This window comes from Podarcis vaucheri, assembly GCF_965113315.1.
Source record: "Podarcis vaucheri genome assembly, chromosome: 3".
Taxonomy (NCBI): Eukaryota; Metazoa; Chordata; class Lepidosauria; order Squamata; family Lacertidae; genus Podarcis; species Podarcis vaucheri.
Window position 1 is genome coordinate 32,765,475 of NC_138761.1, and position 16,401 is coordinate 32,781,875.

At 45.4% G+C, this 16,401-nt stretch overlaps 1 protein-coding gene across 2 annotated transcripts in view; it reads left to right on the plus strand.

Moving 5' to 3' along the window:
• The window catches only part of CNIH3 (cornichon family AMPA receptor auxiliary protein 3), a 67,963-nt gene that overhangs the window by 1,935 nt on the left and 49,627 nt on the right, over positions 1–16,401 (plus strand). The window lies entirely within an intron of this gene.

The following is a 16,401-nucleotide window of genomic DNA, read 5'->3' on the forward strand; positions in this document are numbered from 1 at the left end:
ATGACTGGAACATCTGGGAGAGCAAAGGCTACAGCTTTTAACATCACCTCATGGGCAATGCTTTCCAATGGGGACAACTGACACATCCAGGTGCTGGTTGTCAGGGGTGTACAGAAGCTCCCGCCCCCCATTTCCAGTGACTGGATGCAAGGGGTAGTGGAATTACACAGGCTAGCTGCATCTCCAAATGCAGTGCGGTTCCCAAGCATGTCCCCCACCCCCAGACCACTTGAACATTGGTGATGGTCTTAGTTAAGGTTACCAGACGTCTCCGTTTCCCGGGCACAGTCCCCGGATTTACAAATCAGTCCCCTGACAAAATCCTATCATTCCTACTGAAGTTGAAAAGTGTCCCCGGATTCATTGAAAAAAATCTGGTAACCTTAGTCTTGGTGGACCACTTAATGATTTTTCTGCCTTCTGTAGCAATTGTAATGTGCTATTCTAGATACTGAATGATATACAATATAAGAAATAAAAGAAGCAATTAAAATACAATTAAAGTCAATGTGAATATGTAATGCAGACATGCCATGGACCACCTGAATGATGCTCACGGACCACTGGGTCCAGATCCAGGAAAAAGGCAGGATATAAATAAATATAATAATAACCCTTACCCTAATGGGTGTTCATTGAGTCAGTATGAAGGTGACTTGCATTTGCAGAGATATATGCCCATAGATATCATACGTGAATGGGAATCCTGGCCAGTTACAATTCTGATTTGTATAGAGAGGACCCGTATGCAGCTACCTGTATGTATATGCATGTCCTTCACACTGGCGCTAGAAGTACGGCTGACAGGAAATGTGGCAAACGTGTGTCGGTGTAGCTACCAGGTGTAACCTTGTTGCACCCCACCTTCATTATTTGAATCTGAACACTTATTGTCACTAATCAGGTGTAGACAAATTAAGTGATCTTATTTGTGAACGACACATTTATCAGGTTTATTTTCAGCCCCTGCCTCACGAGTTCGGCTTTTCCCAGTGGCTAAAAAGTTGTATACTTTGCCAGACAAGTTACTCAGCTACTTGGTAGAAAGTCAGGAGCAGCCCACAAAATATGTCACACATTTGAAAGGAGGTGTGTGGAGGGAGGGTTGGGGAAACAACTTGTCAAATTGCCTTACTGATAGGATTTTATGATGATCAAGTCAGGAGAGCCATTGTGGTGTAGTTAGGGACTAGGACTGTGAAGATCTGGTTCGAATCCCCACTAAGCCATGAAGTTCACAAGGTGACCTTGGGCAATCCACTATCTCTCAGCCTATCATATTTCACAGGGTATATGTGATGATAATATGGGGAAAAGAAGAGAGTTGCGTATGTTATCCTTGTTCCTTGGAAGAAGGGTCAGAAATGAACGTAGCAAATAATAAATGCTACATTCCTCCTCCTTGAAATTTCCACCCACAACGTGGGCTTTCCTCTTGTTGTACTAAGCATCAGATACTAGTAGTATTCATTAGCAATCTTCACTTGATATCACCTGCAGCTCCTTCTCTGTGCCAGAGTGTGCTATAGTCAAATGGATACGCTAGACAAGATTCAGAAAAACTAGACATAAGTGTCCAATGATAACAAAACAAAATTAGACAAGGTATGTTTTGTTCAGACTGGTTTTCAGCCTGCTCCTCCATCTGGAAAACCATCTTTTTATATAGCTGATTCATGGGTAGTTAAATTAGATTTTTAAAAAATGTTTTGGGAAATAGTTATCTTTATCAAGCAGATTCACTCGGATAAGTACCACCTTCTCAAATCCAGGGGTGGGGATGCATAATATTTCCTGAATGTAAGGACCCAAATTTGTTAGGGTGCTTGTTTTGACAACCAGGACATAAAAACCCTTATCCACCATCTGAAAACATAGCTATGTACTTATTCAAAACATGTTGTTCTTGATTGTCAGGTAATTTGCTCTTGGGAATCTTCTACCTGAAAGCACAGATGCATAGATGCCACCTTTTGATGGGATGCTGTTCTTGAGGTCCAGGCCTTCAGAATATCCTCTTGCCTATAAGGGATGAAGTAGATGAGTCCTTGGAGATCCATAATTGCATCTCTTGTCTCTTTTAATTTCTTTCAACAGCAGCCCTAATGAGGGAAGTATCAGCTGGAGGGGGGAATTTAGATGAGCAAAATGATGGGCAGGAGGATTAAGTCCCATCCCTCAACACTGTCATCCTGATCTAATCCCCCCTGGCTTCTTTTGGAATAAATTAAAAAGAGATGGAAGATCGAATCACAGTCTTGTCAGGTTGGGCTCTCAGAGTCTGTTATCTAAAGACACAGGTATCAACATTTGATGGAAGTACTGTTTTTGATTGGTCATCAGAAATTCTTGCCCATTAGAATCTCCTATCTAAACAGCTATCTATTTATCATAAATAAGATGAGATGCTTTTTAAAAATAGCACTTCTAAATATATATTTCTCTCAGTACATTCACTCATACAGAGCTCTACAGGTTTGGCTGGCATCGGTAGCCGAAGATGTGGCTGTTAAGCCCTTACTTAACCTTCCCGGGTCATTAACCTTGCATTGCACCTCTTAAAGGGCAGTCCCCTGCTCCCCTCTGTTTGGCACAGGAAAGAATAGCCAGGTTGTTGATTTAGCTGCTCTATTGGCAACACAGATCCCAAAGTTGCTTTTGTTAGCTACTTTGAACATACCTGCTTGAGACGGAAAGTGTGGGTTATAAATGTTGCAATGAATGAATGAATAGATAAAATAAGTCCTCTGGCCTTCCTTCCTACCTTGAAGCTGGGGAGGGGGATGGAATCACTGCAAATGTGTTGGGGTGATCCCTGCCTACTGCTACAGCTCCAAGGAAGGCTATTGGCTTCTCCTGATCAGCAGAGGGTGTCATCACATTCACCATAGTGAATGGAAGTCTGTTCCTTGATTGCCTTGCACGTTGTTGTCATTTGCAGTACTGAATGAATCATTGGAAAAAAGAGAAAAAGAAAAAAGCAAAGTAATATCCATTGGGGTTAATAAAACAACATGGACAATGTTATTTTATTTAGTTATTGGTCTGAATTGTGAGCCCACAATGCCTCTCTAATTGCATTGATATGGATTGTACAGTAGTTATTTACTCATGAGGCAATCTGCACATGGTCAGATGGTGTTGATATTTCCACACATGGTCAAGTGTTGTTCACATTCACAGGATTGTGCCACAGCATTTAAGTAAGGTTGTGGTGCTATGCTTTGATGAACCCTGGCTCTTTATATATTCACTTTATATATAAAGTGAAATCTCTTTATATGACTCAGTTTTATGGGAAAATCTGGTTCCATTTGGTAAGTGGCTTACACGAAAATGCTTGTCATGGAGTTTATGGAGTGAGAAAGTGCATGTTTGTGTTAGTGAGGAAACCATGGCATTCCGTACTTGTTCTAGGTTTTTTTAATGGGGGTGGTCAGCTATTTTCCTGATTTGGTAGTGGTCTGCTTGCTATTTTCCTTCTTGTGTGCTAGATCGGGGTAGATAGACATGTTTGGGGGGCCCTTGACATGTTGGGCTGCAGCCTTGCTAGTTGGTCATGCTTGCTGGGGCTGATGGGAGCTGAGTCCAGCAACATCTGGAGGGTACCATGCTAGCTGCCCCTGCGCTACACAGAGAACATATTGGTAGTTAAGTTTAATACGCTCTGCTTAGGAACTGTGTATTCTTTCATATAAGAGTTTATTGTGTCCTGGTTGTCAGACACTATGCCCCAAGAAACCTGGGTACCTGTGTTAAGGGAATTTTGACAAAGGTAGAAGATTCTGATAAGTATGAGCTGTTGTTGGCTTGGTTGACAAAAGCAGGACAATCAAATATTGGTATTCATGTAGAAGATTGACTAGTGTTTGTCTTTGACTCAACCTAAAGAAGAATATACTCATATTTTACATTTTAATGTATTTTTATTTACATCAGTAAATACAGATATAGTAGTTATGCAAAGCTTTGGTGTCTGGGCTGGATGAAATAGTCCATGCCTACTAGATGCTGAATGTACATCTTTGTCGTTATTAGATATCCACAGCAACATGTGTCAGCGAAATGACCATATCATGCCAGACACAAGTTTGCTGCCGCTGTGTGTCTCTGCTATGTATGGACTGCATTCTATGCCATTAGGAACACTGTCTGTTAGGAGGATTGTATGTATGAGATATAGAATTGTAGAAATGTAGAGTTGGAAGGGACTTCAAGCATCATCTAGCCCAACTCCCTGCAATGCAGGAATCTCAACTAAAGCATCTACGACAGATGGCCATCCAAACTCTGCTTAAAAACCTCCAAGGAAAGAGACTCCTCCACCTCCTTAGGGAGTCCATACCATTGTCAAATAGCTCTTGCCGTCAGAAACATCTTCCTGATTCTGAGTCAGAATCTCCTTTCTCATAAGCTGAAGCCATTGGTTTGGGTTCTACCCTCCAGAGCAGAAGAAAACAAGCTTGCTCCATCTTCCATGTGGCAGCCCATTAGATATTTGTAATCAATGAGTAATTTCACCCACACCCTATGTCCAGGGATTCCAGACTGCAGTGCAAAAGGGTCCAAGTTAGAACCAAAGCTCTATACACACTACAGTTTTAGTGCTATCCAACACCATTACAGATTTTTCTCAATAAAATACTTCCTGACAAGTTTTTAGTGTTATTCAGATGTAAAATAGCGCATTACGTTCTGATCATCTTTTCCCCAAGTTGCGATTTGTCCTGTCCACATTTTCTAAAATGCATTGACACTGATTTTCACGTATCTTTCAGCACTTTCACCTTTAAAAGATGAGGATATAAAAGACACACTTACACACCCACTTAATTCCCCCCCCCCCCCGTCAAAGCAGCTCAGGGAATTTGAAGGGCAAGAGAGCTCTGACTCCCTCAGCCACTGAGGTTTTCTTTGCAATTAAGCAAGTAACTATAACAACTGCCTGCTTGCAAATGCCACCACAACAGTATCTGTGGAGATGAAAGCAGGAGGCAAAGGAAAAGAAGAGGAACTCAGCACCACGGAGATAGACACCGGGGGTGGAGAAGCTGAAAGAGAAATGTAAGGCTATGTCTCTGGAAGGCTGTGCTCTTACCACTAGGCACTCACCTGCCTTGATCTCCACTTCAGTCACATGTCCCTCTCTAAAACACTGTGTACATTTAAAACAACAACCCAATGTGTGAGCTGATCTCTCTTGCAAAAACATAGATCATCTTCAAAAACTGTTCTTTTTCAGATTTGATCATCTGTTTAGTTAGGACTTGTTAAAAAGTTTTCGCAGGAAATATGAGAGGTGTGAAATGGAAAACAAATGTGCTACTTCCTGTCCTTATTCACAGTTGGAATCATTCTGGATTTCATTCTGCAAGACCTCCGGTACCCTCTGCCCCTGCTTCTCATACGGAGAGTTGTACATATCTCTGTGTATGGCACTTGCTAATACAATGCACTATTTTAAAATACTTTTTAAAGGGGTCTTCTAGCCAAAGGGTTTTTTTGAGCACTGGGTGCACAGATTCAAACTGCCTAAATGTCCCAAAGCTGTCCCCAGCACAAGAAGCAGAAATGATCAGGACCAGTGCAAGTTCAGTAGTCCAAAGAATGCCTTTAGTGCAAAAGCCTTAGTTGGCACCTATTTTTAAAGGTACCTCTTATCTCCACTTCAAGGTTAACACCACCATGTGAAATCAGCCATGGGGAAGCTGCTGAGGGGCACAGCTTCTTAGTCCTTAATCAATATCAAAGATGAAAGGAACTGAAAATATGATTGCCTAAATCAATGCAACCAGATTGATCCTTTCAGTTTCTTTCTATTGCCAAATTTTCAATTGCGTCTAGCTAACAAAAATATGTTTCAAAACGGATTTTTAAAAATCTCACATGAGCTGCAATTGAGCACAGTAAAGTATGTTTTACTTCAGCTAAAGTGCACACCATTCTTTTCAGTTCTCTTTGCTGACTTCTTAGATATTAAACTGTTTTTAAAGTATGTTGCCATGCAACTGTTTTCACTAGTGCTTTTCAGTGGTAGCTCAGATAACCTCTTAACACAAATAATTTTTAAATTGCTATATACTTTGAAACTCATTGAGTCAAATCTGTTTTGCAATAAAGAATAAAAGAGAAAAACCCTCTTCACTTTAACCAGGGTGTCTATAATACAAGCCAATATGGGGAGGAAGGAACAAAATACAATGCATAAAACATGCATCTGAAGGAATAAAATTGTGGTTATGGTAAATGGTTAATTAAATGTGGGAGAACCAGTGTTGTGCTCTCTCTTGTTCTTCAGCAGTTGAGAAATAATGTGAAAATGTAATTGGCCTCATTTTTTTAACCACTACCTCATTTTGAAGAGATAGCAGGCAATTACAAAACTTTAAAATACTTTTTTTAAAAAGAGCAAACACTTTGTGATATTATTAAAGCTGGTGTAGTGTAATGGCTAAGAGACTGAGCTATGAGTTAGCAAGTCCCTGGTCTGAATATTGCTTCCGCCATAAACTCATTGGGTGGCCTTAAGCAAACAGAATGACCATAAGCTTGGGAAGGGTCATAGCTCAGTGGAAGAGCATCTGTCTGGGATGTAGATGGCCCTGAGTTCAATCCCCAGCATCTCCAGATAGGTCTTGGAGAGGCCCCAGTCTAAAACCACGGAGAGTCACTGCCAATCAGTGTAGGCAGTCCTGAGCCAGATGGAATCTGTAGAAAAGAGCTTCCTATATTCCTAAGACACTGTTTCTCAACTTCTACCCCCACCTGCAATATGTGTGATAATAATTCTGATTTACCATTACTTACCATACTTAAGGCAAGCATTTATAGGCTTACGTATTGCTGTTGGTACACACATTGCATTGTTCGTAGGATGTTTTAAGTGTACATCTAAAATGTAAAGTGTGAATGTTGTAAATGTGTGATTCAAGCCGGTATGGCTAAGGCTGGGAGAGACTTGGGTTTGCCCCTGTGTGTAGTATGTGCATTGGCCCTAGCCATTCTAGTTGACTCACATCTATCCTGCCATAGTGATGAGGGCAGCCAGGATAGGAGCAACATATGCCACAGCAGGATGGGGAGGTATAGTTTAGCATGATTATAAGAGTCATGGCAGAGGCTAGTTGAGAATCAGATAGACTCGCCAACAGCAATCTAGCATTTACCCAGGTTGCTGTCTTCCATCCAAGACTCTCATCAACCTCCCCACTACTCCTTTCTCTCACCAAGGAGTAACCCTAACCATGAGACAGTTCAACCCCTGCAAGAGGCACTCTGAAAAACAACAACAATCTTGGAGGAAGGAAACCTCATCACAGTCCTGACACTCCTTGCCTTAGTGGTGCTAGTTTTTCAGTTCTTTGGCTGGATTTCAGTCATCACCACCAGCTGGTTTCTTCACCCACAGTTCTGCTCCAGTAAGATGACTCTCAGGGTTGTCAGGGTTATCAAGGAGTGAGGAGGTGTTCTCCTCTCTCCCCACCATCCCTTGCTGGGTGAGGCATAACTTGAACATCATAATAACCCTCTTCTTGAATTTCCTCTGCAGTACTTCCTAATTTGATTTCATTCCATGTACCCCAGCTTCTTCCAAAATCTCTACTCAAGGCCCATCTTCCACCTCTACTTGTTTCAGCATCCCCTGTTGCAGATAATTGCTTTATTTTGTTGTACATATTTCTGATCCCTCTTGATCAACCTGCTGACATCCCGTTCCTCCTCTCACTATCACCATGATTGACATCTCCTTTATCTTCTTCACTTTCACCTATGTGACTCTTCTGCATCACTTCCTTCCATCTCTCAGAAAAGACTTTACCTAGATTTTTACATGCATTTTAGGATGCCATCAAAATGTATTGATGGTTATTTTCTAACTATACAAATTTATTTTTTCCTGGGCTGCTAAACAGTTAATAAATGTATATCAAACAGATATAAAAGTATTTTTCTGCCCATTAGTAGCTCTTAACCTTTGTGTTAACCTTTGATATTATTGATCTATATTCATTCATTAAACCCTATCACAGACCTTGCTGTTGCAGTTAAATGGCTTAATAGTTCTTTATACTTTGAATCTAAGTCAAGACCTATATATAAATTTAAAAGTTCCAGCTGTGGAGAGGGGTAGACCCATGGACCCATGATGGAGGTTGCTTCCTGAAACACTTGCACCCAAAAACCCTGTACTTGGAGACATGTTCACCACATGTGTACATAAGTCCCAATCGACTGGCATTATGCAGGAGACATTCTGGGGTGCAATACAGTCATTTTCCTCAGGGTAAGATACCACTTGTGTATCACCTTTAGGGATTACTCCTTCACTTTAGCAGATACAGATTTATATGGTTCCATTGAGTTCCAGTTGTATGCATATCAGCTGCAATATCTAATTCTTTTCCCTTTAGACTTCTTAACAAATCTTTAGAGCCTGTTACTGATTCCAAGACCTACCTATAAATGCTGGAGATGAGACCCCTAGTTAAACCAGAGCACTCCATATTTCTCTTCCAAACTCTCATAATTGTCTGGTAGCAGCCTCCTTCACTGCTGGTTTTGATAATAAAAAAACCCCCAGCGAATCTGAGCTCAGAACAACCAGCTAGGGCAAACTGGATCCAATCACCTCTTCAATATCTCAACAGGGAGCAGTCTGGGTTTGACCGAGCAGTTCTGACAAAAAACTATTATGTGTGGTGTATGTGGTACATCTCCAGTGTTGGCAATCTTTTTGCCTTCTCTTGGCATTTTTCAGTAAAGTATCAGGACTGTGGGATGTTGCAGTTAGATCAAGGGGGACGGCTTCTCTGGCTTTGTGTCTATTTTTACAGGAATTACATTGTCTATCTGTATCTTGTTTTTCCTCCCAGGAGCTCAGGGTTGTGTACATTATCACCCCCTCCCCATTTTCATCTTTGTAACAGCCCTGTGAGGTAGGCTAGACTAAGTTTATATGTGTACATAAGCAACAGTTCTTGCAAACAGGGTGTGTATGTACTGGGGCCCCAATCCACATCAGCCCCTGGAGATCCACTGCTTATCCCTTAAAGAAGACCCAGGAGGATACCATGAGAGGTCCAGGAGAACCAGCAGGGATGCAGTCCTCCTGCCTATTTCCCAGCTAGGGCATCTTTTCCCAACCTGGTGCCCTCCAGATGTTTGGGATTATAACTCCCATCATCCCTGACCATTTGACATGTTGGCTGGGGCTGATGAGAAAGGTGTAGTCCAAACCTCTGGAGAGCATCAGTTTGGGAAAGGTTGCACCAGGGCAAGCAAACCAGTTTCTCTTCCAAAATCAGGCCCAAAGTTGTTCTGGAAGAGATCTAAATAATCAGTTTGACCCAAAACCACTGGAGGTGTGCTGCCACAACCCATTTGAATACGTTGCCTAAAAAGGGATGTTAAATACTGGGCGATAGTTATTCAGATTAGAGGGGTCCAAATGTGCTTTTTCAACATAGGACGTTTCACCACCTCTTTCAACACCAGAAGTACAAAACATCCTTAGGGAAGCATTTACTGGAGGTATGTATTGGCTCTGTGTGTGAGCTGAATAATTAGGCAAATCAAGGTGTTTCCTCTCCCTCCTCCAAGTCAAAGTATGATGCACCCATCATAGTCAGGTCAGGGCCCCCCCAAAGCCACAACAAGCTCGGTTTCTGTACAGGAACAGCTCTGTGTTTACTCCTCTAGGCCTCATGATGTCCAGAAAATTGTGCGGGGAGTTCTAAAGAGCTAGGTTTGGGTTTTGTTAAAGGAGAGCAACATAAGATGTTAAAAACAAACTTAAATGAAGTCTTAAACTTTTTTATTTATTTAAACAAACCTTCCACTGCTTTGCTTCAGCAACAATTCAGAGCTCTTCAGTGCTCTGGAGGCAACATTTTTGGCACCCTGATTTCTTGCAAAAGCCATGGATCCAAAGTACAGAAATGACACAAGGAGGGATTTATTAACATTGTTGTTGAACTCTGAAGAGGGGGAAGACCCCTGAGTCATCCCAAGTTGCCTCGTTTTTTGGCCCCTACACAGAGCCAATGCACACTGCTAGTATCTTTACCAACTTTCTAGCTTACTCTACCTCCCTACTTTGGCACTATTGTTCTGCAAATAATCGTTAGTACTTAGCAGTCAGAAGCCTTTTAATCATTTGAACAACAACTTCAGCTAGCGCAATGCCGTTTCAAAATACTGGCTATATGGAGGACTGATTATAAATCATTAATTGCTTCTCTTTTACATCATCTATGCAGTACAGCCACAAAGGCCTGGTGAAGTTACCATGGGTCTAAGCGATCCTTCCGTTTCACGTGCTAATTCAGCAGCATATATGGGTTTTGAGAATAATAGCCATTAAAACCACCAAGAATTAATTGTGTTCTGTAAGTGGAAGAACACAGGAGCATATCACTCCCACACAAATTTCCGCTACCTTTAAAAATTGCAAAGTGGGAGAGGAAAATGTTAATCCTTAAAAACCTGTATTCTTACAACCAGAAAATAAATTCACAGTTAATTGGATTTATAATTTGCTCCCCCACCTGTTGTGCCTAGACAGTGTGGGGGCAGAGAGATCTTTTTTCAAAGCGTAATCAAGGCTGCACCACTTGTACTGCTGTATCTATAGCTGTAAGTGGAAAGTTGGAAGATCTTAGATTTGTAAGGTCTTTTCTGCCCTTTAGAAAATGAGGTCCTGGTGGATATTTCTTGGGAGGCTGAGTGAGAGCATTGTAAGCAGCAACATCAAAAAGGACCACTCTCATGTTTAGCTTGTGGCCTACTAAAACCTCCCAATCTATTTCACATTTAGCCACCCTGAATTTGCGCATCTGGATCTTCTTACGTAAATGAGGACTTTACATTTGTCTCAGTTGACATTTACTTTTTTAGTTTTGACCCAGTTCTCCATTTTGTCATGATGATCTAGAACAGGGGCTGCCCAACTTTTCATACCAAGTGGGCCGCAAGAGTACTTCACCACAGAACCTGTGGGTTGCGCACACACTGCTTTGTTGTGCAAGGGAAGGGGGGGGAGTGAGGCCAAAATTTTATGTTCTCGCAGCCCTCGCACTGCCTTCCAAAAGCCAGCTAAGTGAGCCCCTGGGCTTTGGGAAGGAGGTGTGAGAATCTTAGAGCCCTCAACACCTCCTTCCTAAAGCTGGGAAAACGCCAACAAGGCTTTGGGGATGAAGTGGGAGGACTCTAGGACCCTGCCAGAGCCCTCACACCTCCTTCCAGAGCCTCATTTAGCCAGCTTTGGGAAGGCAGCACAAGGACAGGGTGTGTGCGCATCAAATGTTGTTGAGGGCTGTCAAAAAAAGGCCTTGAGGGCCACATGCGGCCCTCATGCCATGAGTTGGACCACCCTGATCTAGAATCTTTCCCCCCCCTGTCTTCTAAGCTATTAGCTGTGTCACCACTTCGGTGCCACCTGCAAATTTGATAAGCACCTTCTCTACTCCTTTTTCAAGACAAGTTGTACAGATAATAAAGAACACTGGGCCTTGACAGAGTCCTGCGTCATCCCACTTATCACTTCCTTCCAGCTGTTGATTAGCATCCCTTGAGTATGGTCGTCCACCCCCCAGATATAAATTCACCTTACAATACTGTTGCATAGCCCATATTGACAGCCTGAAAGAAAGTAAAACTCGTTAAAAAGAAGTCTCTTTTTAATGGCCAGGCCATGGTCTGAAGCAGTAGTGTTTAGAAGGGTTGCACAGAGAAAGTGGGGTTGCTCACCTGCCTTCCTGACTGTGAATGTTGCTTCTGGTTCCTGAGAGGGGTGAGGTGTAGCGTTCTCTTTGTGATGTGTTCTTTATTTGCCTGCACCACACTGAGCTCCCCATGTCTCACCACTCCCTCTCAGGAACCAATAGCAACACCCAGGGCTTGTCCACACTTGTGCTTGCCCCCTGTTTTCTAGCCACAGGTCCGAGAGGCTTTTCGTTTACTCTGCCACTTTCTCCGGGGAAACCTGCCGTTTACTTCTGAATTGGAACAAATATCAATCTACAGAAAACCAAATTGACATTTAATATGATTCAGAGGTAAACAGTGGGTTTTCCTGGGAAAAGAAGCAAGACAACTGAAAAATCCCTTGGATCTGTGCCTAGAATGCATGGGAGAAGCACAAATGTGAAAGAGCCCCCGATGAAGGTAAGTGAACAAGCACACTGTGCTGGTCCCGAGGGTTAACCGTGCGGCATGGTCCGAGTCCAGTCCGAGGTAGAGGGTGCGGTATGGAGGCTGTCTGTCTAAGCTGAAGCTGGGTCCAAGGCAGGGAGTCGGGTGAGGTCAGGAACTCTGGCAGAAGAGCAGGACAGGGTGCAGGCAGGAACAGGTGTCAGGGAACTGACATCAGAGGAAAGGGAGGTGGTAGGGCTCCCAGAGGCTGGGAGGGAGTCAGCAGCTAAAGCAGGGACCAGCAGGGGGAGAGAGGGTACTCTGGAGGAGGATCTCATGAATGCTGAGAGAGACGCAGCAGCCAAGGCAGGAACTAGCAGGGAAGAGGGAGGGGTGAGAGACACGTCCAGCGAGAACAGCGGGGAGGTGTCAGAAGCAACCATAGGGAGACCCATGCTTCGCCGGAAGCTGCCACGTCGTGAGTCCAGGAGACGCGTTTCCGTTAAGGAGCTTCTTTGCTGGAAGCGCTTCCGCAGACAGCCACTGTCAGACTCTACGAGTGACTAGAGCAGACATGTTTGAGGGGCTCTGTCACACACAGAGGTTTGTGGAGCCGCACAAACTCTGAGGGAGCACGATTTTACGCACAAGCAGCTAATCATCCCATCATAGCAGTCTGACAGTCTCTGTACGCTGCCTGTGCAGGAGAAAGCATCATGAGCGACCCAGCCGGAACCGGAGGAGCAGGGGTTGGAGCTGGTCCAAGCTTGGAAGAAAGGTACCGAGCGTTGGAAGTCCAACTTGCGCTGCAGACGGCGAGGCTTGAGGAGAGAAGGGCTCAGGATGCAGACAAGAAGGGGAGAACCACTCAGTTCCCCAGAGAGGCACCTGCTAATTGGTGCACAACATAAGGTGCAAGTGTGCACGGACCATAAGAATCTAGAGTATTGGAGAACTGCGCGAGTGCTCAACCAACGGCAGTTGAGATGGGCCCAGGAGTTCTCCAAATTTAACTTTGAGATTTGTTACGTGCCAGGCCCAGAGAACGTTAGGGCGGACGCTCTCTCACGCAAACCTGAATATTTGGAGGGGGAGGGAGCACCCGAAGAGACCCATGTCATTCCAGAGGACCGCTGGGTGTGTGGGGCGGCATTGGTGGGGCAAAGGGAACTGGTAGAGGGAACGGTGCATGATGAATACGCCCAGGACAAACTCAGGGGTCTCAGGAGGGAGGGAGACAAACCCGGGGGTTTTGAGGAGAGAAACGGGGCGTTGTACTACAAGGGAGCGTTATATATACCTGAAGGGGAATTGAGGGAAAAGGTACTCAAGCAACTGCACGATAGCCCCACAGCAGGGCATTTTGGGCAACACAAAACCATGTGGCTGGTTACCAGGGAATTCTGGTGGCCCAAGGTCAGGGAAGATGTGCGGGAGTATGTGAGAGGGTGTGACCAATGCCAACGAGCCAAGGGGGAGAGGCGGGCACCGGCAGGTTTATTAGAACCACTACCCACACCTGAAAGACCATGGGAAACAGTGGCAATAGATTTCATGACTGATCTGCCAAGGTCTAGAGGGAAAACAGCCATCATGGTTGTGGTAGACCTGTTAACCAAGATGGCCCACTTTATAGCCTGCTCACATGCGGTCACAGCAGAAGAAACCGCTAAATTGTTTGTAGAAAATGTGTTTAGGTTGCATGGCGCCCCCTTGAGGGTGGTTTCAGACCGAGGGAAACAATTTACTTCCAGGTTCTGGAGGAAGCTCATGAGCTTACTGCATGTAGAGGTTAATTTCTCAACTGCCCGTCATCCAGAAACCAACGGGCAGGCGGAAAGAGCTAATGGTGTCCTCCAGCAATATTTGAGGTGTTATGTGAATGATAGAGAGAATGATTGGGTGGAGAAGCTGGCGTTGGCAGAATTTGACTACAACAATGCAGAGAACGTGTCCACGGGGATGAGCCCCTTTTTGGCTAATCACGGGTGCCATCCCCGAGCCTTCCCAGGGGGGGAAGGGGAGAACTGGAGCGTTCCAGCTGCAGAACAGTTCGTTGAAGAAATGGAAGCGATCCATCGCCAGCTCCAACTTAACTTAAACAGGGCTAAGGAGGAATATAAGAGGCAGGCAGACAAAAACAGAAGGGAAGGTGAAAGCATTAGGGTGGGGGACCAGGTGTGGCTGTCTACCCAAGGGTTACCATTCAAAGGGGGTTGTAAGAAGTTAAGACCCAAGAGGCTGGGCCCATTTGAAGTCACGCAGCAGGTCAACCCAGTGGCTTTCAGACTCCGGTTACCGAACCACATGAAGCTGCACCCAGTTTTCCACAGGTCGTTGCTGTCACCGTATAAAGGGGACAGAGAAGGGAGGGTCAATAGGGGACCAGCAATGGAGGAAAAGGAACACAGCTACCATGTAGCGGAGATTCTCGATTCCAGGTGGAAGGGAGATCAAGTAGAGTATTTGGTAATGTGGGAAGGGGAGCCGGAGTCGGAAAACACCTGGGTCATGGCAGAGGATGTAGATGACGAGGTTTTAATAGAAACTTTTCATCAGAGATTCCCTCGTAAACCTCAGCCAGTGGCGAGGTTCCGGAGGGAATACTTTGCCACCACCGACGAAGAAGAAGAGTTGGAGGGGTTCTCTGATTCCGAGGCGGAGGAGGATTCAGCGAGCCGGAACGAAGACCGATGGAGGGAAATGTTCGAGACGTCTGAAGATGAAGAGGATTCTTTTCGGGGTTTTATCTCCTCACCGCCCAGAGGAGAGAGTATGGGCGGGGGGGAAGGGGGCCCTGGAGGGGAGGTGGATGTCAGGGAACTGACATCAGAGGAAAGGGAGGTGGAAGGGCTCCCAGAGGCTGGGAGAGAGTCAGCAGCTAAAGCAGGGACCAGTCTGAAGATGAAGAGGATTCTTTTCGGGGTTTTATCTCCTCACCGCCCAGAGGAGAGAGTATGGGCGGGGGGGAAGGGGGCCCTGGAGGGGAGGTGGATGTCAGGGAACTGACATCAGAGGAAAGGGAGGTGGAAGGGCTCCCAGAGGCTGGGAGAGAGTCAGCAGCTAAAGCAGGGACCAGCAGGGGGAGCGAGGGGTCTCTGGAGGAGGATCTCAGTAATGCTGAGAGAGACGCAGCAGCCAAGGCAGGAACTAGCAGGGGAGAGGAAGGGGTGAGAGACACGTCCAGCGAAAACAGCGGGGAGGTGTCAGAAGCAACCATAGGGAGACCCATGCTTCGCCGGAAGCTGCCACGTCGTGAGTCCAGGAGACGCGTTTCCGTTAAGGAGCTTCTTTGCTGGAAGCGCTTCCGCAGACAGCCACTGTCAGACTCTACGAGTGACTAGAGCAGACATGTTTGAGGGGCTCTGTCACACACAGAGGTTTGTGGAGCCGCACAAACTCTGAGGGAGCACGATTTTACGCACAAGCAGCTAATCATCCCATCATAACAGGCTACCAACAATGTTGCTCCCGCAACCTGGGACTGGGGCTGGCTGGCTTTTATCCGCCCCGAGGCATAGGGCGGCCCTGGTGACTCACCTCTCCTGGCCTGGAGGCGAGCCCTCCTCCTGCGGAAACTTAGTTCCCTCCACCTCTCTGCCCTGAGCCTCTGCAGCTCAGGAGAGGCTAGAGGGTTACCGGACCCAGAGGCAACCTCAGCTTCTCCTGACGGGACTGAGAGTGGAGCACCTGCAGGCAATGGGTCCTCCATCACCTCAGGAGCCAGAGCAGGCTCAGCTGGTGCCTGCACCTGAGGATCCAGCACAGGTGAGGACCCTTCAGGCTCAAGCCCCGGCTCAGCTGGTTCTGGAGGTGGGGAATCCTGTGCAGGCTGGGATTCCTCAGGTTCAGTCTCCGAGTCCGAATCCCAGGCCATCACACACACACTGTCTTTTTTTTTAGGATAATTGCTTCTGAGATAAAAATTTATGAAGTTGTGCATGTCCAAATCTCTGCAAAATTATGCTTTCCTAATCTGTTTAGATTAGGACAACAACTAACCTTAATCCAGAGATAATTAGGAAAGCAACAACCAACAATCTGGTAAATAGAAACTGTTGGTAGGTTGCAGCCGCAGCTGTGACTGTAGAGACTGATATGGGAGAGACATGTTTTGTTGCAGCTGGGGCATCTGGAGGCATCCAGTGCTGGTGCTGCAGGTGCACCATGGCGTATCTTCTCTCTCTGCTCCTCCAGCAGCCATTCCTCCTCTGGTCACTGCTATAGATGCACAACCTGACTGTCTGTCTCCAAAGGTGCATTCCTCCG